The following is a 24,339-nucleotide window of genomic DNA, read 5'->3' on the forward strand; positions in this document are numbered from 1 at the left end:
AAGACAAAGCCAGCGATCATTAGCCAGTGTTTAGCCTTAAGCAGTGCATGTGTAATTATACTAATCGGTTGATTGATGCAGGTTCGGTTGGGAAATACTGCATTTTAAGGAAGTGCAACCTTTTAACTTCTGAGTTGGAGCAGGCAGCTTGCCAAAAGGAGAAGGATGAGATTAAATTATAGAATAATCCTTGAGCCATGGGCACTGAGCTGGGTACAAACCAAGGCGGGTCTGGAAATTCTCAGCGGATCCAGGGAGAAGCCAGCAGGCAGGTAGTTGTCAGGTACTGTAACAACTGCGGGCAAGGTGATCCTGCCGCCTCCTGTTTGCCAGGTCCAGGTTTGGGCATGTCTGTCACCTCCGCTGAACTTTTTTGCACAGTGCTGCCATCCAAATTTAATAAAAATTCATTACCCAGAACCCGATGGCTCAGAATCCTGGAATATTGGTGTCTTTAGCACTAAAACACTCAATTGACTCATGTACAGCCTTCTCTTCCTCAATAGGTTTGAACAACTCCTTTCCCTCTCTCTCTCTTTTTTTTAATATAAGCATGAAGGTAAAACCCATCACATGCATTCCCAGAATTGGCCTGGTAAGAGTTGATAGAACCAGAAAAACCATAAAATTTTGGAGCTCAGAAGGTCTTTATAGATCACTCCATAACTGAGTCCCTGACATAACACACCTAACAAAGTGTCCATTGGACTCCTTCTTAGAGAGCTCCAGGCTAGGAGCTCTCGGCCTCCCAATGTGGCCCGTTCCATGGTTGGTTAGACTTAGAAACTGGACCATTTAAACTTGGATTTGTTTATTGGTTCAATTGAATCTTGTAGAAAAGATTCACCACAGCAAAATAACACTTATCAAAGATATTTGGGGCTGTGTGTGACTGGTGACCCCAGTGGTGACTGCACCCCAAATCCCAACACCTACTGAAGGCTTGGTTAGGACTGTGCACAGACAAAATTGTATGCTGCATGTCGTGTGCATCTATTGCTAGGTTTAGAGAAACCTTTGTAACATTTCCCTGTCATCCTTAGTCACAAAGAAAGGAACTTGATCTGATCTACTTTAATTTTAGCTTTTAAGGAACATGTAAAAATTGGTCAATATCACTTTTTCAGACATGAGATGAATAATCAATCTCTCCCACTACCTTAGTCATTTCTACAGGTTTTCTTCTTCTTGAACCTCTGCCTCAGTCAGAAAATCAGAGATTCCAGTACCTAATACAGTTTTAGAACTAGAAGTGATTTCTTCATACTAGGAAACTGAGGCCCAGAGAGAGAAGGCAACTGACCCAAGGTCACAGAGCTCTTTTGAGATGGAGCCAGGACTAAATCACAGGTCTCTCTACTACTAATCAACTGCTCAACTCTTCATTTTTGATGATACTATGTTGAGTATGCTCAGAGAGTGATGGTGTCTCCAGTGTACTTTGGAATCACAGAAAGTTCTGTGGAACAGGAGAATGTGCCAGCCTTTCTGCAATCCATGTGGCAACCTCGTGGAGTAAGGATTGCTAACATGCCTTTTAAAATATCCATACACTACACATAAATACACTGCAAACTCCACCTAATTACATCTGTATGTAAATATACCAAAATTATCCCCCCTCATAAGAACTGCCCATTACTGAGCATCTACTAATATTCTAATGCTTCCAACGACTCTGTGAGGTTGATGTTGATATGATGGTTTCTCAGGTGAATAAACTGAGGCTCAGAAGGCACAGGACCAAGTGTGGCAGAGTCAAGATTTGGGGCCCAGTCTTCCTGGTTCCAAAGCTAGTGCCATGTTCACGACAGTTGCCACCTTCCTATAGCTTATCTCAAACCCACTCCTGTGCCCCATCCACTGACAAGCCTCAAATATCTCAGATGGCGGCCACTGGTGTGGAATGAACTTGAGATATTGGTGTGGAATTTCTTGACTGTTCAACTTACATATCTCATCAGTCAGTTTGGGAAGTATCTCCCCCATTTCCTGGTATGTTCTTCCTATTAAATGCATCTCTTAGAAAACATGGCAAAGGAAGACCATGGCATTCCCTGGTAAGTTACAATGTTTGATATGTAAGCATAAATAAATAAATTAATTAATTAATTAATTAAAAATAACATTTTGAACATATTTATTCATTAGTCATAATTTTTAAAACTGTTGTACTAAGACATGTTTCTATTAAGAGACTGTCTGAAAATCTTTTAAGTGATAGCCTCTGAGTTGTCTAGTGTATGATTCTTATTCTTTGCAACAGGAATATTGAATTAACAAAAAAGGAAATCTACTTTATTATCAACGTAAAAAAATATATAGTATGAAAATCTTGTCTTTTCTTTGACAGCACTTCCAAGAAGTTAAGTGTTGTTTTGCTACTTTCGAATTTATGTCTTTGAAATTAATCTTGACTATTTAAGAGTTGCCAGTAGGAGAGCCATTGTTTTACGGATCAAAGCCTATGTAAAATGAGAGATTGTTTTTTGTGTGTGTGTATGATGGGACTAATCGCTGAAAAAAAAAAACTAACTGCAAAATTTAAAATCAGAACTTTTTTGTAGTAAATCAAAATCCAGCACTTGTTTATAAATTCTTTGCTTAAATAAATACTTTTAATGCATATATTTTAAAAATATTTTTTATTTTTTTAAATAGGAAGAAATACGTGGATTAAGTCAATATTTGCCTTTATAAAGAAAGATCTTTCTAGGTTAGAGTAACATTTATATACCAAAGATGGAAATCAGATTCTGATAGGAGCCCTGGTCTGGTAAAGTAAAAGAAAATGTAACTACTTGGCTTTAGCAGAATCACTCTGTGCTCTTCTTAAAGTCTTGTGTTAAAGTACACAAATGTGAAGCATCATGCTCCATTTGGAGTTCTGCTGTGGGGGACCATAATATGGCAGTTCAGAGAAGCCAGCCCCTGGACTGATGGAAGAACTGTCATCTGATGAATAAAGCTTTCATAAGATGTAAGATGTATGATTTATACTCTTACTTCATACCCAAGTGAAATGTGAGCATCTTCTCTTCTTTCTAAAATTCACTGAGGATTTTTCAGTTCAAATATACAAACAATTAGAGTCAGTGATAGAAGCACAGTAAAAGTAGCAAATGTTTTGTGAGTATTCTCTATGAGCCAGGCATTGCTCTATGTATTTTACAGCTTCATGAAAGTGGGATCACTATTATCTCCATTTTTATACATGCCTAAGTTTGCAGAGCTTCTATATGAGGGAGCCTTTGTTCAGGGTGAGGCAGTGCCTCCCAGAGCCTGGAATCCCCTACCACAGTGCTGCACCACCTCGATCCAGCCCTGGCTACTGAACAAGTAGGTCCTCCACTCTACACATGGTAAAGCCCAAGTAGCAAGGGTGAAGCCTACTGTGGTGATTGTTTGAGCAGGATCTTTGTGGTTTCTCCTACCTCATTGCCACCATCTTCTTTACCAGACAGAGCTTCCTATTTTGATAGGTGAGTCATCCAGTTATTCTTCATGATCTTCAGCTGTATTTCCTCTTTAAGGGAAGGCTTCTTCATGGTTGGCACCAGACTTGTCCTTAGCAGTCGCCTCTGAAGTTTATGTTGGTCATCCCCTGAGCTTCAGTCCTCTTTACTCTGCCAATGTCTGTTCTTAGACTTGAAAAACACTAGCAGATTCTCATGGTATCAAAATGTAAGCACTCAAAGACCAGGACTCATGGCTGATTTATTTTTTATTCCTACACCATCTACCTAGCACATAGTAGCCTTTTAATAAACCTTGAAAGAATGAATGAATGATGAGTAAGTGCTGAAAGAATGAGTGAATGACTCCCCTTTGAGAGCTTTCTAGACTCAGCAGTCCCCAGACATCTGTTCTAGGGCCGATTACTCAGTCATTAATTCAACAAATGCTCACTGAGTGGCACCACCGGAAAGAGAAGGTGAAGTCCTATGCTTGGAAGAGAATGCTTATGCTTTCTTTCTTTCTTTCTTTCTTTCTTTCTTTCTTTCTTTCTTTCTTTCTTTCTTTCTTTCTTCTTTCTTTCTTTCTTTCTTTTTTTCTTTCTTTCTTTCTTTTTTTCTTTCTTTCTTTCTTTCTTCTTCTTCTTCTTCTTCTTCTTCTTCTTCTTCTTCTTCTTCTTCTTCTTCTTCTTTCTTCCTTCTCCTTCCTTCCTTCCTTCCTTTCCCTCTTTCTTTCTTTGTTCATTTACTCCATTAATAAGTATTTATTAGGTACTTCCTATGCTAATAACATGCAATAATGGAAGGCATATATATGAAAAATGGATTTACACCTGAAGTCCCCATTTTTCAACTTGACCAGTTAAGAGCTGAGTGCTTGGGAAGCTTTCTTGACCTCTCTGTTCCCTGTTTTCTCATTTACAAAATGAGGAAAATGGAAGTATCAACATCCTCAGTTAACTGTGAGGATTAAAGGAGTTCTCAATACATCTTAGCCACTGGCTATTATCATTTCCTTGGTAGATGAAATGAAGAATTAGACATAATCCTTCCAAGAAAACTGAAAAATCACAAACATATACATTATTATATAAGGCACAAATAAAAATAACTAGGGATGCTCAGATTAAGTAGACATGACTTACAACAAAGAAAATTGGAGATAACTTCTTTTCTGGAGGAGGTTGCATTTCAGCAGGTTTGGATGTATAGCTATGAAGGAGAAAGGCACTCTAAGAGGTAGAAATAATGTAACAAATAAATGGAGATATTAAAGAATAAGCCCATAATCTGGACTCTTGAGTGACTGGGTGATTAATTTGATAGGACTAGAAGAGACATAAAGAGTACACAGAGAGACAATTCTAGAGAGAAGCATTGGGAAGGACTTTAAAAACCAGTCAAGGGGTTTGAGTTCCATGCTTTGTAGACTGGGTGTGTATCTGTGAATTTGTATGCTTAATTCACTAGTTTCATTTTTGTTTTCAACTATGGGCGAGTATGGACAGCTGTATTTAAAACTTTTACATTTTAACTTATTCCTTTATGTTACAAATTTGATCACATCCTAATGTGCTTTAGCACTTGTCATGTCCCCTGAGTGACTCTGTAGCCTGTGAAGTGGGTCATAGGGGAAGATGAGGAATCTCACATGAACAGGTAGGATAACCTGCTTGTGCCAAGAGCTGCCTGGATGGACTGGGATGTCAATGTCTAGGCTTCTAACTCCAAGACTTTCTGTTTTCTGAGGTGGAGGAATGCAAAGATACTACGAGAGGGGAGCTGAGGCCATGTTGCCTGCATGGTGGAGGAGAGAAATTTTGATGACAGGGCCCTCCAGCCAAGGGACACTTCTGCCATCACTGGTGCTTTCTTCTGCTGTGATGCAGCAGTAAGTGCTATACAAAGTGATATCAGCTATAGATATTTCCTTTCTCTCCTGGCTTGGCCCAGTGGGTACCTCTCTGCTGGCCTCGTCCCAGGTTTCTTAAAAGGCTTCAAAAGAAATTGCTATTGACTGAACTCTGGGGTTATTTATAATGGAAACCCAGTCTCTCATTCCTCCCGTCCTCCACGGAAGAGTTGGGCTCTTAATCTGAACCTTGGGGGAATCAGAGGCCCAGTTTGCTTTATTTAGCTTTCAGGACATTGGATTTTTTCTTTTTTCTTTTTCCTTTTTTTTTTTTTTTTTTTTTTTGCAAAGTTCTACTGAAAATAAAAGTATCTATGTCCCAATGTCTTGACCAATTTAAGAACTCATGTTATTCTCCAAATCCTATTCTTTTGTTTCCCAATGTTGCACATTCTTCCTTATTCCTTTCCTTAAACAGTTGTATAAAAGAGCAGTTCAGATAAGAACCAATTTTGAGCACACCCCAGAGGCAATTTACTTAAGTGGTAAATACACACTTACACACAAAATAATTCAAGTGCATTTATCTGACAACTTATCTAGACGTTTATGAGGTCCAAGAAGGAGGTTCTGTGATTTTGTGTTCTTATTCTATAGACTTGAACACTTGTCCTTGTACATAGTAAGTGCTCAATCATTTGTTGGCCAATGAACCAGTAGCATGCAATGTCTCTCTATGTGATAAGGTACAGGCCTATACTCTGTGGTCAATTACAGTGGTTTTCTTTAGCTTAAGTTTTCATTATGCTTTTTTACCTGTTTTCCATCCCTTCTGTCTCTTTTATAAACACACACACACACACACACACACACACACACACACACACACATTACTAATTTTAACATTTTGCCTATGTTCTACTTTGCTAGATACCTTGAGGCCAGCGACTCAAGTTTTTGACAAGTTTTATTTTGACAGAGGTGGTATAAAGTAATGTCAAATATATTGTGTGTAGTTCTAAAAACTTGTGTCATTTTCACTTAACAGTTTGTGTGACCTTAGTCAAGTCACTTAGGTGCTTTGAGTTTCAGTTTTCCCATCTATAAAATGAAGATAGTAATGGTACCTACCTCTTTATAATTAGATGAGATAATGAGAAATAGAGTATTTGGACCAGTTTTGGGGCACAGAGTATGTGCGCAGTAAATGTTTATTAAGATGACAACAATTATCTTTTTTTTTTTTTTTGGTCTAGGGAAATGCATGCATGATATGTATGCATTATAAGCTATAAGCCAACTTCTTTTATGGAAAAATGAGACAAAAAATCCAATAAAATATTTTAATTATTCATGCCCTTATTATCTTAGACTACCCACTTAATCAAAGTATTTGAGGAGGCTTACAATAAAATAGTGTAAACAATATCATCATTAACCTTTGGATTAAGAAAATCACAAGCCGTTTATTAAAACCAAATAGTTATATGGTTCTTTACAGACTACCTGATGCTTTCTCAAACATTATCCATTCTAATCCTTAATTTTCACAACTCTTGTTATGGAGGCATTATTACTTATCCTGTCTGAGGGGGAGCGAAGTGACTCACTGTAGTTCTTACTGCTTAGTATGTAGTTAAGGGATTCAGAAATGTTCAGGAGTCCAGGATCATTGTGCCATCTCCCCCCCACAGCAGAAGAGCTAGGAGTCAATTACCCCTTGGTATTTACTTAAACCACTGGGTTCCCTTTTGCAAGGTCAGAGCTGTGCCGAGGGGGCAATAAGGCAATAATCAGTTCTGGCACTAGGTCTGATGCAAATCCTGGCCTTACTACTTTCTAACTGTGTAACCTGGGGCAAGTAAAACAGTTCTCTGAGCTTCAGTTGATTAGTCTGTAAGGTCAGAATGACACCTTGCCAATTTTTGTGAAGATTATGTGAAACAGTGCTTACTGCGGTGACAGAAATGTGGAGCACAGGTCGCGTGACACCTGGCTATACACAAGCTCAACTTGAGAGTCTCAACTATCAGAAGGTGTGACTCAAAAAGAAGGTTGGAGTGGGGGAGGATTAAGGGTAGGGAAAGAGGGAGGAATGTCTAAACCTCCTCGGGGAGGTAAGAGGAAGAGGAGGGAGCTTATGGAAAGAGTAAGAGCCTGTGGCTACTCATCCCATTGGACCTGGAGGCTAGCCCTAGGGGTAGGGGACAAGAATGGAATGAGAATCAGGAGATTTGAGTTCTAGACTTTTTGTTGCTAATTTAATTGCCTGACCTTGGTCAGATTGCTCTCCTTTCTAGGACACAGTTTCCAGGAATCAAGGCTTTGTTGGAAGAAGAGAACATGAAACGGTTGAACCGAGAAGTTATGGGTATGTCTGTTTTGTTCCTAAATGCTAATCAATTTGAAATATTGAGCACTTTACATTTTGTGTCTAAACACTTCCCCCACCTCCACTTATATTCAAACCTTTAGGAAATAAAGATCATTATTCACCTTCATTCAATTCTATATCCTATGTGTAGCAACAGACTGGGGAAAAAATGTCATCTAAGTCAGGCTAGGGTTAGATCCATTAGCAACTCTTAGCTATCAGGTAATACAATAAGGAAACATGTTGGATCAAAGATTTCCAACTGGGCTGTCACTTTAACGATCAAACTAGATTCAGCTAATTGTGAGAATGTCTCAGTGATGCACAGTGGGGCTCCTACCAAAGCAAAGAGAGAACAGAGAAAAGGAGAAGGAGCAAGGAGAGAGAAGCAGAGGGGTAGAGGGAAGGAAAAGAATGAGGAGGAGGAAAAAGAAGAGGAGAGACAGAAGAACTGACTCATGAATGGCAATTCACAGTTAACAAAGCACCTAAACAAAATACTATCCCATCTTGATCTTCATAATCGCCCTGTGATTATTATACTTTTGCTGAAGATGAAACTAAAGCCCGGAGAACTGAAGTGACTGCCAAGGCTGTGTGAATTGATTTCATTCCAGGGGTCTTTCTTTTGACAAATCTCTATGTCATATGACAGGTTTCGGGGTATGTGTGTGTGGTCTTCCTCACTATTCTGTGTGAGCACCTTAAGGACAAGACTGGATTACATTGAAGTCTATTCTCCCTACAAAGTCTGCGGTTCAACACCTCCCACATCGTAGGTGCTCAGTAGATGTGTTGTGAATAAATGAACAAATCCCCAAGTACAGAACCTAAAATCTGATGCCATAAGACTGACCTTCCCTAGTTCCCCTCTGTTGGTGATGGGCAGGAAAAGATGGGACCATTTACTTAGACATGCCTATTCATCTTTTCAGGAATCAGCCTAAGGACTCAAGTAATGGCATTTAGTCATTTATGGAGCAGTTTGTGTGGAGTCCTATATACCTAGAGAAGTTCTCACGCTGGTTATATCATGCCATGAGGTGGCAAAGCAGGGATTGCTTGTGACTCATATTTTGCTGAAGAGAACGACTACGGCCTGGAAGAAGTTAAGTGGCTTGCCTGGACTCACTCAGTGTGGAGTGGTTGAGCTCAGATTTGAAAGCTCCCACTGGGGCTCTGGGCCCTGTTCTTGGTGTACTTTTTCTTCTGACACCTCATGACATCTCAGCCAAATGAGCCCAAGCCAGCTGATAATGTGAACATGCAGAGACTCAATAAGACAGCTTTCCTATCTAAAAAAAGATCTTCACATCAGTATAGTAACTTTCATGGATGATACAGTTAGCACCTCTGCCTGTAAAATTGCTCACGTTTCCCAGGAGGACAGATATAAATCAGTTATTTGTATGTCTCTAAACATGATAGAAACAGCCCTGTGATGGGTGACAGGATAGGACTTCTGGCCCTTCAAGTCTCCTGAACTTCATCTAGTTGACTGTTCTCTCGGCCCTTCCATGCTGCCCTGAATTTTGCCATTCTTGGTAGTGATCTCAGAGGGATCTTTTTTGTGGTCATTGTTTCTAGATCTGAGAAAAAAATAAAAATTTTTAGAGATTTTATTTATTTATTTGAGAGAGAGAGAGACAGACAGCATGAGAGAGAGGGAGCATGGGGGTGTGTGGGAGAAGGGCAGAGGGAGAGGGAGAAGGAGGCTCCCTGCTGAGAGTGGAGCCCAACGTGGGGCTCAAACCCAGGACTCTGAAATCATGACCTGAGCCAAAGGCAGACATTTAACTGACTGAGCCACCCAGGTGCTCCAAAAATAAATTTTTCTTAATTCAAATGATTGTGTCAGAGGAAGAGTACCTTGTTCAATAAAATAGTCAAAACATGAAGAAAAATAGATCACTCTGAATATTTTAAAATAAATATTTATTGAATGCCTACTATATGCCACACATACTTCTAAGCACTAGAGATACAAAAAGGATGAATCCAATAGACAAAATCTCTGAGCCCAGAGAGCTATATATTCTAGTGGGATGAAACGGACAGGAAAGACATGAATAGGAAATATAACAGGTGCTGAGTGCTATGTTGAAGAATACATCGGGTGAAGAGAAATAACAAGCCATGAGTGCAGAGCATTACTGTTTAGTAGAGGAGAGATTTGAACCAAGGTCTTTAGGAAGTAACACACCTTATTGCCATCTGGAGGGGAAGTGATGAAGGGGACATCTTTTGAAAAGATCTTGTCATGGGAGTGTGCCTGAGAATAGCAGGGAGGCCAGTACAACTAGAGCAGAGTCCATGAGGAGAAAGCATTCAGAGATGAAGTCTGAGAGGCAACAGGGGAGCCTAATGGCATGCCAGGGCCTGAATGTGATTATGGCTCTGACTCTGAGTGAGACAGGAAGTCACTGAAGCTTTTTGAGCAGAGGTGTCACGTGACCTGACTTAGGTTTTAAATGGCTCACCTAGCTACTATGGTCAGAATAGACTTGGTGGGGTGGGCAGGCAAAGGGAGGTGGACATGAGGAGAAGGGAGATGGATAAATAGGCTATTCCATGAGTTTAAGCTTGAAATGATTGTGGCTTGAACTATAATCGTATATGCCATTGGCCCAATATAGAGAGAAATCTCTGGGCCAAATTTAGGGATAATTTATCTTTAAAGACCTGAACTATGAATGAGAGTTCAGGAAAATGTAAACTCAATTTAAAATTATGTGACTCCTTCTACCTCTCTAGAGTAATGCAAATAAATATTATCTTTGCTAAGTATATGGACAATTTTTCCTTCCAACTGCAAAAAATAAAGTAACACTGTATATCATTTTTCTTGGTTCTTGTAGGACTTGAATCATTAAATGGGTTATGAACTGAATAATTTAGCCAATTGTTAAGTAATAAAGAAGCAAAAGAAAATAACTCTCAGGACTCTACAGAAGTTAATGATAATGCAGAGTAACTGTGATCAGAAAAGTTGAGTTTCTCTTGGGAATGTAAGTATTGTTATCTTAAACATAGGAAGGAGGTACCAGTCACTGGCTGTGGAAGAGAGATCCCATTTGTTGATAAAGAAACTGAGACTCAGAAAGAGGATAAAATGTCCAAGTTACAAAAAAGTTACTAAAATTTGGGCCAGAACCTGATCCAAACATGTCTCACATGTTGCCTCCTGCATAAAAAGTTTTCCTTATAAATATACCTTGCTGGTGATATGTTAGAGGGGTTCAAGTAGATTATTTATGGCTGCTCCAATTAAGAACCCCAAGTTTGTCCATTTCTTTAGCATCTAACAAGAACTAGCTCCCATCTGTGCTGTCCTGACTGCACCATCTTGGTTCCTTGAGCTCCTCTTTCTTTGAATCACAGGCTTAGCCTCACGTAGCCCCATGGCAATTCAAGTTTTTCTGCTCTGTCTGATTTTCCTTGGGGAATCTGCCTGCCTGGCTTGTTTCCTCTCACTCTACAGAGAGGAAGAAGCTAGGAAGGTAGCACCTGGATGTTCAGATGAGTTGGGGGAACCCCCAAACTTTATTCTCATGAAAAGGATTTATATCTTCAAGCCTTGGGATTTCACGATGTGACTTTGCTCTCCCACTACTATATATTCATCTATGCATTATTTTTCTGAGGAAAAAACACAATGTGAATGTGCATGTCAAAAACTCCATAGGATTCTTTCTTATCATGTTTTTTGGGTACCACAACTTTGAAAACCAAATTGAGAACAAGGATCAGTTAACTTGGAAAAGCACTGGAAAGCTGGCTGGCTCTAAGACGCAGTAGCTTTGACACTTCCATTAATGCCATTTCCCCCCCAGGGCCTCTGCTTTCTGACCCATGCAATGAAGAGAAAAGGAGACAGGAGCTTTGCTGGAAGGATCTGCTGGGGGATCTCAGAGGCTCATTCCTAAGATGATCATGCACCTGCCAGACTTGTTCTTCCCATCTCCCGACCCTTTATGAAGTCCCATCCTCACCCACAATCCCAGCATCCCCCTTCATAGTTTTAAATTCTATGACTCCTGTTCACACTGGTAAATATTTCTTGAGACCTTCTCTTGTGCTCACTGCTGTGGTGGGCACCATGAAGCAACAAAAAAGAAACATGCCATTTCTTCCCTTAAGAAAAACTAACTGGAGGGATGCCTGAGTGGCTCAGCGGTTGAACACCTGCCTTTGGCTCAGGGTGTGATCCCGGATTCTCGGGTTCGAGTCCCACATCGGACTCTTTGCATGGAGCCTGCTTCTCCCTCTGCCTGTGTCTCTGCCTCTCTTTCTCTCTGTATCTCTCATGAATAAATAAATAAAAATCTTTAAAAAAAAAAAAAGAAAGAAAGAAAAACTAACTAGAAAAGAGGCCTTTGCATTAGTGAAAAGGTTGCATTATAGATTTTTTTTTTTTAAGGAATGAAGTTTTAGTGTCTTTAGGAACCTTTAGTAATTCAAAAATAAGCCCAGAAAGTGCTGCCTAGGAAAGCACTTAGAGGAATGCTTTAATTAATCCACCAAAACACTTTGAAATGAACAAATCAAGGGCTTCTTTGTAAATGGGGCGGGGATCAGAAACTCAGAAAACAATTGATTCTCTTCAATATTTTAAACATTTTTGTCATAGTTTTACAATATTAATTTGCTCTATTACAAGGGAAAAAATAACAGTCTAGAGATTTTTTGAGGGATCACATTTTCAGAATGATTGGAATCTAAAATCTGAATGAGAAGTACAATCCCTCTGCCTGGAATGCTTTGCTGCTCCTTTCTACTTGTCAAAATTCTGACGATCTTTGATGGCTGGGTTCGAACATTGCCTCATTCAGAATAAGAGTAGTTCCGTGTGGTTGCCTATCCATGCTGACTTTGAGCCCTCATGACCTGCACCTTACTTCACAGCAACTTGAGTCCATGCCACCTTTTTGTCCTGAGCTGGCCTCCCCAGACCAGGGGGAATGTCTAATTCACCTGCTCATCCCATGTCTTGTTAGTAGCAGGGTTTTGGATGATGCTGGAGCAGTGGTCTGGTTGCCATTCTGTGATGGATGACTCTGTCATGTCAGATACAGGTTCAGTTGTTGCTAGCAGAGACCTAAAATGATAATGGCTGAAACAAGCTAGAAACGTCTTACTTGTTTATATAAAAAATCACCCACAAGGAAACTAGGTCTAGCCAGGTAGCACTAAAATATTTGGAAGCCAGGCTCCTCCTATCTTGTTGCTCTGTTATCTTTATCTATGGCAACATGGTAGATTGGTAGATTATCTACCGTGTTTGGATTCCAGGCCACTGGAAAAAGAAGAAGGGGGAGTAGAGGTCCCCCACTTCCATTTAAGGCACAACTGGACAGTTAATAATACAGTGCTTCCACTCATATCCCACTGAGAACTTCATCGTGTGGTCCCACTTAGCTGGGGGTGTGCTAGAGTCCACTCGTATGGCATGTGAGTGCCCATTGTGTACTTTTCCTTCCGAGTCCATGTTCAGTGAGTCATGGTTAGTTGCTTAAAATTGGATATGAGAGAATGAACACTACAGATAATAATCAGGGCTTTTGTTTTTTTCCTTCTAGAAGAGGTGATAAAAATTTACCAATAATCCACTGCACCTAGCTGCAAGAGAAGCTGGAAAATATAGTCTCCCCTCCCCCCCCCCCACCCAGGACAGCCAGGTTTCTAGCTAACAATTCTATATACAGGAACGAGGAATTGTATTTCGATGGAAGCTACAAAGGGATATTTGGAAACCATTAGAAGTCACTATAAATATGACATCATCTGGAAACAAGGAAAATGAAAATTGGAAAACCTGTTTTTAACTATGAGAGAGCAGAGCTGCCTATAGGTGTGCGTAGGTGGGGCTTATCACCACCATCTCTGGTCGTGAAGCACCGTGCAAGACAGAAGTTCAGGTTATTTGTGTGGACTCAAGTATAGACATCTGGGTGGAGGTTACATGAGTCAAATTCTGCCCTGACTGTTGGCACTGCCCAAAAATGCAGCGCTGGTTCCCACCACTGCAAGTGTCTAGGCAGGAGCCGAATGATTGCTTAACAAGGTCTCCAAAGAGATTTCATTTAGAATGGAGGTTATCCTGCCCATTTCCAAGTTCATCCTTCAGTCTCAAGGACACTTCTCCTGATCCCTCAGGTTCTTAGGGATTCCAGCACTTTCCTTTGGTCCACTGATCACAGTTGCAATTAGGAGCACAATCGTTTGGTTCATGTCTGTCTCAACTGGACTGCAGAAGCAGCAACCCTGTTACTCCCGTAGCATTGTGTCTGCCACATAAAGCAGAGGACCTGACCACAGGGGCACATGGGAAAACATGAGGGGAATGGGGGACACATGCTGTGCTTGTCAACTTGTAAGCTGCTCATGATCATTATTCTTTAAAAACAAGGTATTTAGATATAAAACAGAACAGAAAGCAAGTGAAGGAAGTGGTACCAAATACTACCAGACATTGAGGGGAACTGAATTTGATTCCAAGCTTCCTGGAAACGAAGTATAAAAAGAGAACACCCTGGGCTACTGAATTTTCTTTCTCTAACAGGACAAAACATGTGAAGTCCTCTGCAGAAGCCAAGTTTTCCCAGTGATTGATTAAAATGAGACTATTGTTTGCTCCCAGTTAATGTGTAAGCATGATCGAAGATCTCCTGACTCCAAATAAGACAGAGAAAGAAAAGAAACCTCCCTCCACCCCTCTCAGCAGCTGTCCTACCCACCCCAATTCCCTCCTACACTGTGCGCTGGCTGGGCTTCCTCATCTCCCATTCATGGCTCGCTCACTGCACCTTGCTTCGGCTCCCCCCTCTCCTACCCAAGCTGCCATCATGTCACGATAGGCAATAGCAAAGCTGTCCTGCCTCTGTCTAAACTGCCATCTTGGGCAGCCCAGGTGGCTCAGCAGTTTAGCACCTGCCTTCATCCCAGGGCCTGATCCTGGAGACCTGGGAGACTGCTTCTCTCTCTGCCTGTGTCTCTCTCTCTCTCTCTGTGTGTCTCTCATGAATAAATAAATAAAATTAAAAAAAAATAAATTGCCATATTTATTGCAGTAGACCTTTCTTAATCGTTTGAAACTCTTATCCTCACTACATCATGTGTCTTGGTTCTACACACCAAACTGTACTGATTTTCTTCCTATCATCCTAAATGCTGTCTTAATCCTTGGGAAGGACGGCTTGGGTCCTGTTCCTTTATTCATGTTGGAATGCCTCAGGTTTTCCAAGTTTTTTTCTTTGACCCTTCCTTTCTCACTCTACATACTCTCCCAGGCCAATTTTATCTGCTCTAATGGCTTTAATTACTGTCTAGATTCTAATGACTCCCAATTTTAGATCATCATCAGACTGGATTACCCACCCGAGCTCCAAACCCACATATTTAACTTCCTTGTGGATACCTTGTATGCTCCTCAAATGCAGCATGCCCAAAATCGAGTCAATATTTTCCCTCCTCTTTAATCTTTTATTCTTCCTGTGTTCCCCATCTCGGTGAAGGACCCTGCCTTCTACCCAGATTCTTGAGATAGAAATCTTGTCATCATCTTTAACTCCTCCCTCTCTCTGATTCCTCATCCCCTCACATTCAACCACCAAGTCATGTCAGCATGACTCCACTGATAGCTATCATCAGTGTCATGATCTTAGTGCAGGCCCCTGGGTTTCTGCCACAAATCTTACTTAACCAGCTATGCCCTGGACCTGCCCTCCAAAGTGGTCTTTCTGAAATAACTCTTGGAACTTGTACCTGTCCTACTTTAAACTTATCAGTGGCTCTCTATGAACTTCAGGATAAAGTCCTAACTCCAAAAAGAGGCTTAAAAAGTCCTGCCTGGTCTGGATCCTTCTTATCTTCCAGCCTTACCTCCTTATTCCCACACCCCACTCCTACACTCTATGCTCCTGCCAGCCGCACTGCATCTGCTCTCCATGACACTTGGCTCTCTCTTGCCTCAGGGCCATAGCATGTGCTGCCCCCTTCTCTATCCATCTCTCCACACATATCCTGGGTTACTCCAGTCACTCTTCCACACCTTAGAAGTGACTTTATTCTTTCATGCATACATTAAATACTTACTGAGCAACCTACTGTGCGCTGGACACCATTCAGGCACTTGTAATAGAACAGTAAGCAAGGGACATGTGGGTTCTGTCCCTAGGGTCCTAGCCCAAGAGGCTTTCCTTGGTTTTCCAAGATTGCGTAGGTCTCCCATAGAAACCTGTCCTCACCCCACATGGCACTCTCTCCAGTGCATTTTAATAACTTTTAAACTAGGCTATAAATTAGATCAACACACTTTCTGTAGAGGGACAGATGACGTAATAAGTATGGTTGGCTTTGCAGGATATATAGTCTCTGTCAGAACTACTCAACGCTGCAGTTGTCGAGGGAAAGCAGCCATAGATAGTACATACGGCTGGCCCAAAGAGCTAAACCACAATGTTCTTACTCATTTTTGTATCTGCGTGGCAAGTGTGGTGCTAGACATAGAGGCTTCCCTATAAAAGTGTGTTGGACGAATAAGTGAATGGTAAATAAGCAAATTAGGACAGACCTGTTTACTCTTTCTCCTGTGACCATATCTCCTCGGTCACAATATGCTCCACATTCACTCTGTATAGTCAGTGAACCCTCAGTGGGATAGATTTTCATCTGTTGTGCTCAGCTAAACACTCGTGTTGAGCAAATACCGTGCCAGACATTTTGATTCCTTTGGTGGCCCTGGTCAAGATTTGAGTCCTGTGTCACACACAATCACTATTCACAGCACAGTGGATCTTTTTTCTTTTCTAAATATGAGTTAAATATTGGGTTATCCAAATACACTTCATCAAATTCATTATAGACTTTAGTCATTTTATCTGTGTGTGTATAGATGTATTCTTTCCTCTGCTCCACAACTATTTATCTAATCCTATGTTGAAACTTTTCTGGAGCAAGTTGAATGTTAGAAAAAAATCCAATTAAATCGATGCACAGAGCATCTATCATGCATAGGGCAGTAGGAGAAGCTTCAGCATGCAGTTGGGGACAAAGATAACTCAGATAAGGTACTGTCACTAAGGGGCTTATAGTATAGAGAAGAAATAGGAAATAAGTAGGTGAATAAATAATTCTGATTCACTGTGGGAAGTGCTAAGTTTCCTGAGGAAGGGACCAGCAAAGTGCTCTGGGACTTTCATAAGGCGTAAAATTTCTATCAGCCAGAGAGATCAAAGAAGGCTCTGAGGGAAAAGTGTCTAACCTGGACGTGGAAAGGTAGGTATTTGGATACTGTGAACAACACTAAAGGGCCTTCAAGACACAGGAAAGTTATAGGCATACCCACAAGTTACTAGAAAGCAAGTTTTAATGAAGCTATGTCCAGGGACTGGCTGATAAAAGTGCAGCCAAACCCCTTCAAGAAGGTGCCAAGTCCATTCTGGTCTGGAATGCATTGATAATTGGGACATTATGCTCAGAGACTGCAAATTGACATTCTGTCGTCATCCCTCTTGGAATAGAAACCCTGATCCTTTAAAGTAATTAGCACCAATTTGGAGCATGGGTGCAAAAATAAATCACAAGTGTCCAAAAACAGATACATTAAGTTCAATGGTTAAGAAGTAAACGTTCTTATTAGCTCCGCCTACGTAAACAAAATCAGAAGCAATTAGCATTTAAAAATAGAAAAAGAGAGTTCACAGTTCCCCCTGGAAAATTATTATTTATATAAATGTCCACAATGATGACTTCCACTTGCCCTTCCTGATCTCAGTCATGTTATTTCAGTGGCTAAAGGTTCAGTGTTCTTTCCTGGGAATTAGGAGAGAGAACCATGATTCTATGCATGTTTTCCTCACGAAAACTGAGACGTGTGTGTCTGCTGGCAAACAAACAGGTAGGACTTTATCTCCTCTATTCTACTTCTTTTTTTTTATATATATATATATAAATTCAATCAGCCAACCTATGGTACATACTTAGTTTCTTATATAGTGTTCAATAATCCTTCAGTTGCATATAGAACTCAGTGCTCATCATATCATGTGCCCTTCTTAATGCCCATCACCTAGTTACCCCCATCCCCTCACCCACCTCCACTCCAGCAACCCTCAGTTGTTTCCTAGAGTTAAGAGTCTCTCATGGTTTTTCTCCTTCTCTGATGACTTCCCATTCAGTTTTTCCTCCCTTACTCTATGATCCTCTGCACGGTTTCTTATATTCCACATATGAGTGAAACCATATGATAATGGTCTTTCTCTGATTGACTTAATTTCACTCAGCATAATATACCCTCCAATTCCATCCATGTCGATGTAAATGGTAAGTATTCATCCTTTCTGATGGCTGAGTAGTATTCCATTATATATGATATATTGTATCTTCTTTACCATTCATCTGTCAATGGACATCTTGGCTCCTTTCACAGTTTGGCTATTGTGGACATTGGGGTGCAGTTGTCCCTTTGGATCACGACATTTGTATTTTGGGGGTAATACCTAGTAGAGCAATTGCTGGGTAGTAGGGTAGCTCTATTTTTTGCTTCTTGAGGAATCTCCATACTGTTTTCCAGAGTGGTTGCACGAGCTTATAGTCCCACCGAAATGTAAGAGGGTTCCCTTTCTCCACATCCTCCCAACATTTCTTATTTCTCATCTTGTTAATTTTAGCCATTCTGACTGGTTTAAGGTGGTATTTCAGTGAGACTTTGATTTGTATTTCCCTGATGCCAAGTGATGTGGAGCATTTTTTCATGTGCTTGTTGGCCATTTATATGTTCTTTGGAGAAATGTCTGTTCATGTCTTCTGCCCATTTCTTGATTGGATTATTTGCTTTTTTGGATGTTGGGTTTGATTAAGTCCTTTACAGATCATGAATACTAGCCCTTTGTCAGATACGTCATTTGCAAATATCTTCTCCCATTCCGTAGGGTTGCCTTTTAGTTTTGTTGACTGTCTCCTTTGCTGTGCAGAAGCTTTTAATCTTGATGATGTCCCAGTAGTTCATTTTTCCTTTTGTTACTTTGCCCTTGGAGACTTCTTGTCCTACCACTTCATTGTCCCTCACTCCATCCTCTGGATGAATGAGAAGAGGATTTGCTGTGTGTTAAGATTGTCAGCAGATCTGCCCCCAGAAGCCTACTTGCACAAAGCAGAGTTGGCCTTTGCTAATGAAGCATATGCCTCAATTCCCCATCCTGAAGAAGGAGAGTAGTTCCCATGAACTGACCAGTGCATATTCTGGAGTGGCCCTTGGACATGCTCTCTATGCTGTCCATAACATGGTATGCCTCAGTCAGGGATGGAGCCTTACTGATGGACCATGGATGTGAGTATGGGGAGGCAAACTGGCCATGGAACAGCTGAGGCATGGAGGTAGAGATATGGGGATATTTGATGAAGTAAATCTCACTGGAAGCTGGCTTAACAGGACTCTAGGATGAGCTATGTCACTAACTTCTATGGGAGCCTGGCAGAGCCAATTGCTCTTCTCGGCCAAATTTTCCCCATACTTAAAATTAGGGGCTGAACTGGGTTAACTTCTTTCTCTATTCCACATAGCTTTGTTGTGGCAGTTTTCTCCCTTTTAAAGATATAATTCAAGTCTTTCATCTGCCTCTTTCCACCCACTTGCTTAGAAAAATGTGGTGAATGGAAGATTCATTGGGGGAGTAGGACCCAAGTATTTTTCTCTTCTGGATATATAAAATGTCTGAAAATTGCCCCCATTCTTTCTTTCCCGAAAGACTGTGGCTTTAGGAACACAGGCCTGACATGGATAACACAGACGCTTGGCAGGGGCATAGTGGAACCCACACCATTGCTATCAATCTGAAAAATAACCATCACATTTAAAGTTGATGGGACCTTGGAATAATTAAAGGCTAAAAGAGAAAGCATTTGCTCAGAGTGGTATGGTAAAGACAAATGTATTTCAACTTCTTGGTTCTAAATCCTCTTTCCACCATGTCTTTCTTCCTCTAGTTTTAGGATGTCTGATCTGGAATTGCGGTGGAGGGGCTGATAAACATATGTCCACTTCAAATAAAAATATCAGTAGAGTTTTGTAGTGGCTGGGAGGCAGGGAGTGGATTAACTCTTTGACCATTAATTTTTGTTGGGGCTTCACTCACTTTTTCATACTTCCTTTTCCTCAGGTTTTCTCTTTCCCCTTAGATTAATACCAGTTCTCCTGGCCACCTTGCACATTTTTTTTTTCTCAAAATTTAAGAGCTCAAATATCTTCCCATCTGTTAATCAGTCTTTATTCCAACACCTCATCCATACTTCCTTAAGCAATTTCCTCAAGTTTTTCTAGTTCCCTGTGTACAGGTCCATCTCCTCTGTTATGCTGTAGCCATTTGAGAACTGGGAACATCTTTGTATCCCTATTTCCAAGCCCAGAAATTCTGCTCAGTTGTTTATTGAATAAATTAATGGAAGAAAGAGGCACTTCATCTATATCCAGGTTGTGCCCTGGAAGCCCCCTCGGAGTGACGATAAGCTTAGTAGTAGCCTCCATTTTATCCTTTATGAGGAGGAATCAGGAAACATCAGAGAATCGGAAGATCTATCTTAGAAGCACCAGACGTCCTCTCTATGTCTCTATGGCTGTAAACTTGGTGCTCATCCATGACCACTCAAGTGTGATCAGAGTACACAGAGGGATCCTGTCCCAGCTTATGAGATGGAGAAAAAGAGCAAGAAGCCAACTCCTAAACTTTGGGTTGCCAATCTCAGCATGAGGGCATACCAGAGCCAACCCGCATTGGCTTTGGCCAGGGGCCTGAGTCTGTTTTCTGTGCATCAGCATTGGTCAACCTGGCCACCAGGAGGGGATCCTGGCATGGATCCAGCACAGGCATTGTACCTAACACAATTTTGAGTAAAGTGAGACTGTATGGCCTCTTTGCTCAGAGATTGGAGAAGGAAGGAGGGTGAGATAATACAAAAAGTTATCTGACTTCTGTCCAATAGTGCAGGCAGGAGAGCAAAGGGAAGCCTTCTAAAATGTTGGTGAAAGAAGAGTTGGTGAGAGACATGGGAGTGGGAAGGGAGAAGAAGAGGAAGTCCTTATGGACAAGAGAGAGAGAAAGAATCTGGACTAAGGGTGGGGGAATGAGAGATAAGAAGGAGAACAAATCAACATGGAAGGAAGGGAAAGAGGGAAAAAGAAGGAAGGAAGGAAAAAACGAGAAAAAGAGAAAGGCACAGACATCTAGAGAGAACATCAGAACTAGACTGAAAATGAGATAAAAATTAGGGGACAGGAAAGAAAAGTGAGGAAGTAATGAAGGAGTGTGGGTACATGCACAAGACATGGATAACTTAACACCAGTCTGACCCTCTCAGCTCAGTAGACTTCCTTTTGTGAGCCTGGCACAGGGAAGATCTGTACACAGAGGAAAATGTGCTGACTCCTGCCCAAGGCCTGTCGGAGGATAGAACAGATCAATTAACCTGGGTGGGGCTCTCCTATGCCAGGCCTGGCACTGCCAGTTCTTCAGTGCCTGGCCAGGCCAGGCCAAGGACTCTCACATGATCACTAAGCCATTAAAGGACCATCAGCTTCAGGGAAGAATCAGCTTTTTACTCTGAGAAAAACCCTCTTCCTGTGCTGACGTCACCTCCGCTGGCATGGCCACCACCAATCTTCCAGGCCCAATCCTGCTCCTAGTGAGACCACGCCCCTTTAGGGCTTTAGGGAAACTGGTCTTCGGGAATCCAAACAGACTTTGTGGACCATTTGGGGGCCAGCAGAGCCTGGTACATCCAATTGATGGCATGATCCTGGGCATATTTGTGGGTGGAACAGGAGGCATCTGGAGCAGAATGTTCCCACAGATCTTGGGGGTAGAGGGTGGGGAGCATGACTGAAGGGCACGTGTGAGCACAGCCTTAGAGGTTGAGTAGGATCCACTGGGCCAGCAGAGAAAGCAGAGGGATCCTATGATCCTATGGCATGAGAAGCGCAGGTAAAAGTAGAAAGGCATGTAAGTGCAGAAGGCTCATCTGGAAGATGCATGGAAGCAGACACACAGGTCAGCAGGAGATAAGGCTGGGATGGTGGTGGGTCCAGATAAGGGCAGACAGACATAAAGGTACAGAGACACTCAACATTTCAGCCAGAAGGGAGCCTGGAGATGATACAAATCATTTTTGTCCTTGTATTCTTATTTTTAATTTTGTACGTGTGAGTATGTATGTGAAGTAAGCTTGGTTGAACAGTGCCTGAGTTTGGACACAGAGGAAGAGGCATGATAGCAACTCAAATTATTTTGAATGACATACGTTGTTCCTCTTCTCTTAAAAAACTGACTGTTTTGCCTTGTGTGGTGGCCAGTTTCTCTCTCTCTCTCTCTCTTTAAAGTTTTATTTATTTATTCATGAGAGACACAGAGAGAGGCAGAGACACAGGCAGAGGAACAAACAGGCTCCTTGCAGGGAGCCTGATGTGATACTCGATTCCAGGACCCCGGGATCATGACCTGAGCCCAAGGCAGATGCTCAACCGCTGAGCCATCAAGGTGCCCCCAGTATCTGTCTTTTTAGTGGTTTTTCTCTATTAGGGGCCTTCCCTCCCATCTCAAGTTCTCAGCCACCCCTCCAGACTGCCCCCGGCCTAGTCAACTATCTCTGCTGGGCTTCCTCCAGGGACCAGTAGGTAGACCCTCCTATCCTCTTTCCTCAAAAGGCAGGTGTTCGTTTGTGTTTGAAAGCTTCAAGAGACATTAAAAGGTTAAAATTTCCCCTATTCCCTTATGTAGTTTTTAAAAATTGCATAATGAAGTAAAAGTTTCTTTGTTTCGTCTATTAACATTTACCAGTCAGGATATTTTCCTAATTAAATCAAATATATCTCCTTCTACATATATAAGCATGTGTGTTTATATGTGTGTGTATATATACACACACGTTTATAGAAGAGGAATTATGCCTTATATATTGATCTGTTTTTTATTTTAAACTATATTGTGAAAAAATTTCCAACTTCATGCCTCATATGTGGTCTAGTCCATCGACTAGATATACCATAAGTTTTCAAGTGCTTTTTTGTAAATAGACATTTATGATGATTCACCCTGTTTACTTTTACAAGGAATGCCTCTGCAAACATCCTTGCACGTGAATCCTGACGTACTCTTACTACTATCTCCATCAGATGGATTCCTAGAGGTTAGTTGCTAAATCAAAGAATATGCATATGCTACATCTTATTAGAAATCACACCATTCCTTTCAAAAAGATTGTACTATTTGATACTCCAACAAACAGTTGAAAGGAGTGCCTCTTCCACACTCACCCTCCTGCCCTGGAACTGCCTCATCACTTGATGGATGAAGAGATGCCATAGAGAAAATTGGCAGTTGTCTAATGATACCCACATAGGTATTGGCGACACTGGTACCAAGATTTCAGATCTGTGGTCACTATACAAGATAATGCATGTAAAATACTAAGGAAAGTCCTGGGCACAGTGTAAGAGCTCACTAAATATTGGTTGTTTTTCTTATTAAAACACACTGCCAAGGGATGCCTGGGTGGATCAGTAGTTGAGGATCTGCCTTGGGCTCAGATCATGATCCCAGGGTCCTGGGATCAAGTCCCACATTGGGTTCCCTGCAAGGAGCCTGCTTGTCTCTCTGCCTGTATCTCTGCCTCTCTCTGTATGTCTCTCATGGATGAGTAAATAGAATCTTTAAAAAATTAAAAATAAAGCATACTGCCACAATAGAGACCTACCAGAAGCTCTAACAACTGGTTCAGCGTGAAAGATGAGCTGGAGAGGAGAGAGAACAGAGGTGGGGAGGCTCCAGGTGGCTCCGCCCAGATTGGGTGAAACGGGGTTTCTCCTTCTGTGCTCCTAGCCCGGTACTTACCCCTTCACATTAAATGTAATCAGTTGATTCATCATCGACCATCATACTGTCCCTGGGGGACAAGAGGTATGTTCTCTGACATCAGATAGTGATGACCTATGGGCTGGGATGCTGGAGTCTCCCTCAAATCCCCAAAGGGAATTTAAAGCGATAAGCTTCTGAGTTTGAGACTCTCTCACTCTATGAATTTTTAAATGCTGAAAGTTACAAGGAGAAAGAGATAGTCATTACACCGTAAATTATGTGAGTCTCCTCTCCTCAATTAGGATGCAGCCTCTTTAGAGGAGGAATCATATCTCAAACTTCTTTTATCATCTTTTCCACCATGACAACCAGTGTGCTCAGGAAGCGCACAGGACATACACAATACATACGAAGTGGGGAGAAGGAACGGAACTGATTTTTTGGTGTGATTTAAGGAAACCAGTCCCTTTGCTTTACAGTAGTGTGTGCTTCGTGTTGATGGGTTCAGTCACCATGTGGCTATTTACCTAAATGGCCATTTCACCTTTGCAAAGTTTTGGCTGTACTCTCAGGCCAGTGCTGCTGGCCTCTCTGCTACACACACATTCACCCGGGCCTGCCCTGCATTTCTTCAGCTGCAAATTGTGCACTCCCATGGGCCACAGAGGAATGTCTGGGGAAATGGGATTGTAGAAGGGAACAGCTACTGGGAGAATCTGGCCCCAAAGCTGAGGACTCTTCAATCAATATGCATGACTTTCAGAATTCCTATTTTAATCAGCGAAACGGAAATGAAATTCCAATGTAGCTTTT

At 41.5% G+C, this 24,339-nt stretch overlaps 1 long non-coding RNA gene across 1 annotated transcript in view; it reads left to right on the forward strand.

The window, feature by feature from the left end:
• Positions 1–4,956: 4,956 nt before the first annotated feature.
• The window catches only part of LOC125754283 (uncharacterized), a 48,094-nt gene continuing 28,711 nt past the window's right edge, over positions 4,957–24,339 (forward strand). Inside the window, exons 1-2 of the long non-coding RNA XR_007408068.1 lie at positions 4,957–5,346; positions 7,591–7,678. This is a non-coding gene — a long non-coding RNA (uncharacterized LOC125754283). The remainder of the gene's footprint in view (positions 5,347–7,590; positions 7,679–24,339) is intronic.

This window comes from Canis lupus, chromosome 34, assembly GCF_003254725.2.
Source record: "Canis lupus dingo isolate Sandy chromosome 34, ASM325472v2, whole genome shotgun sequence".
Taxonomy (NCBI): domain Eukaryota; kingdom Metazoa; phylum Chordata; class Mammalia; order Carnivora; family Canidae; genus Canis; species Canis lupus.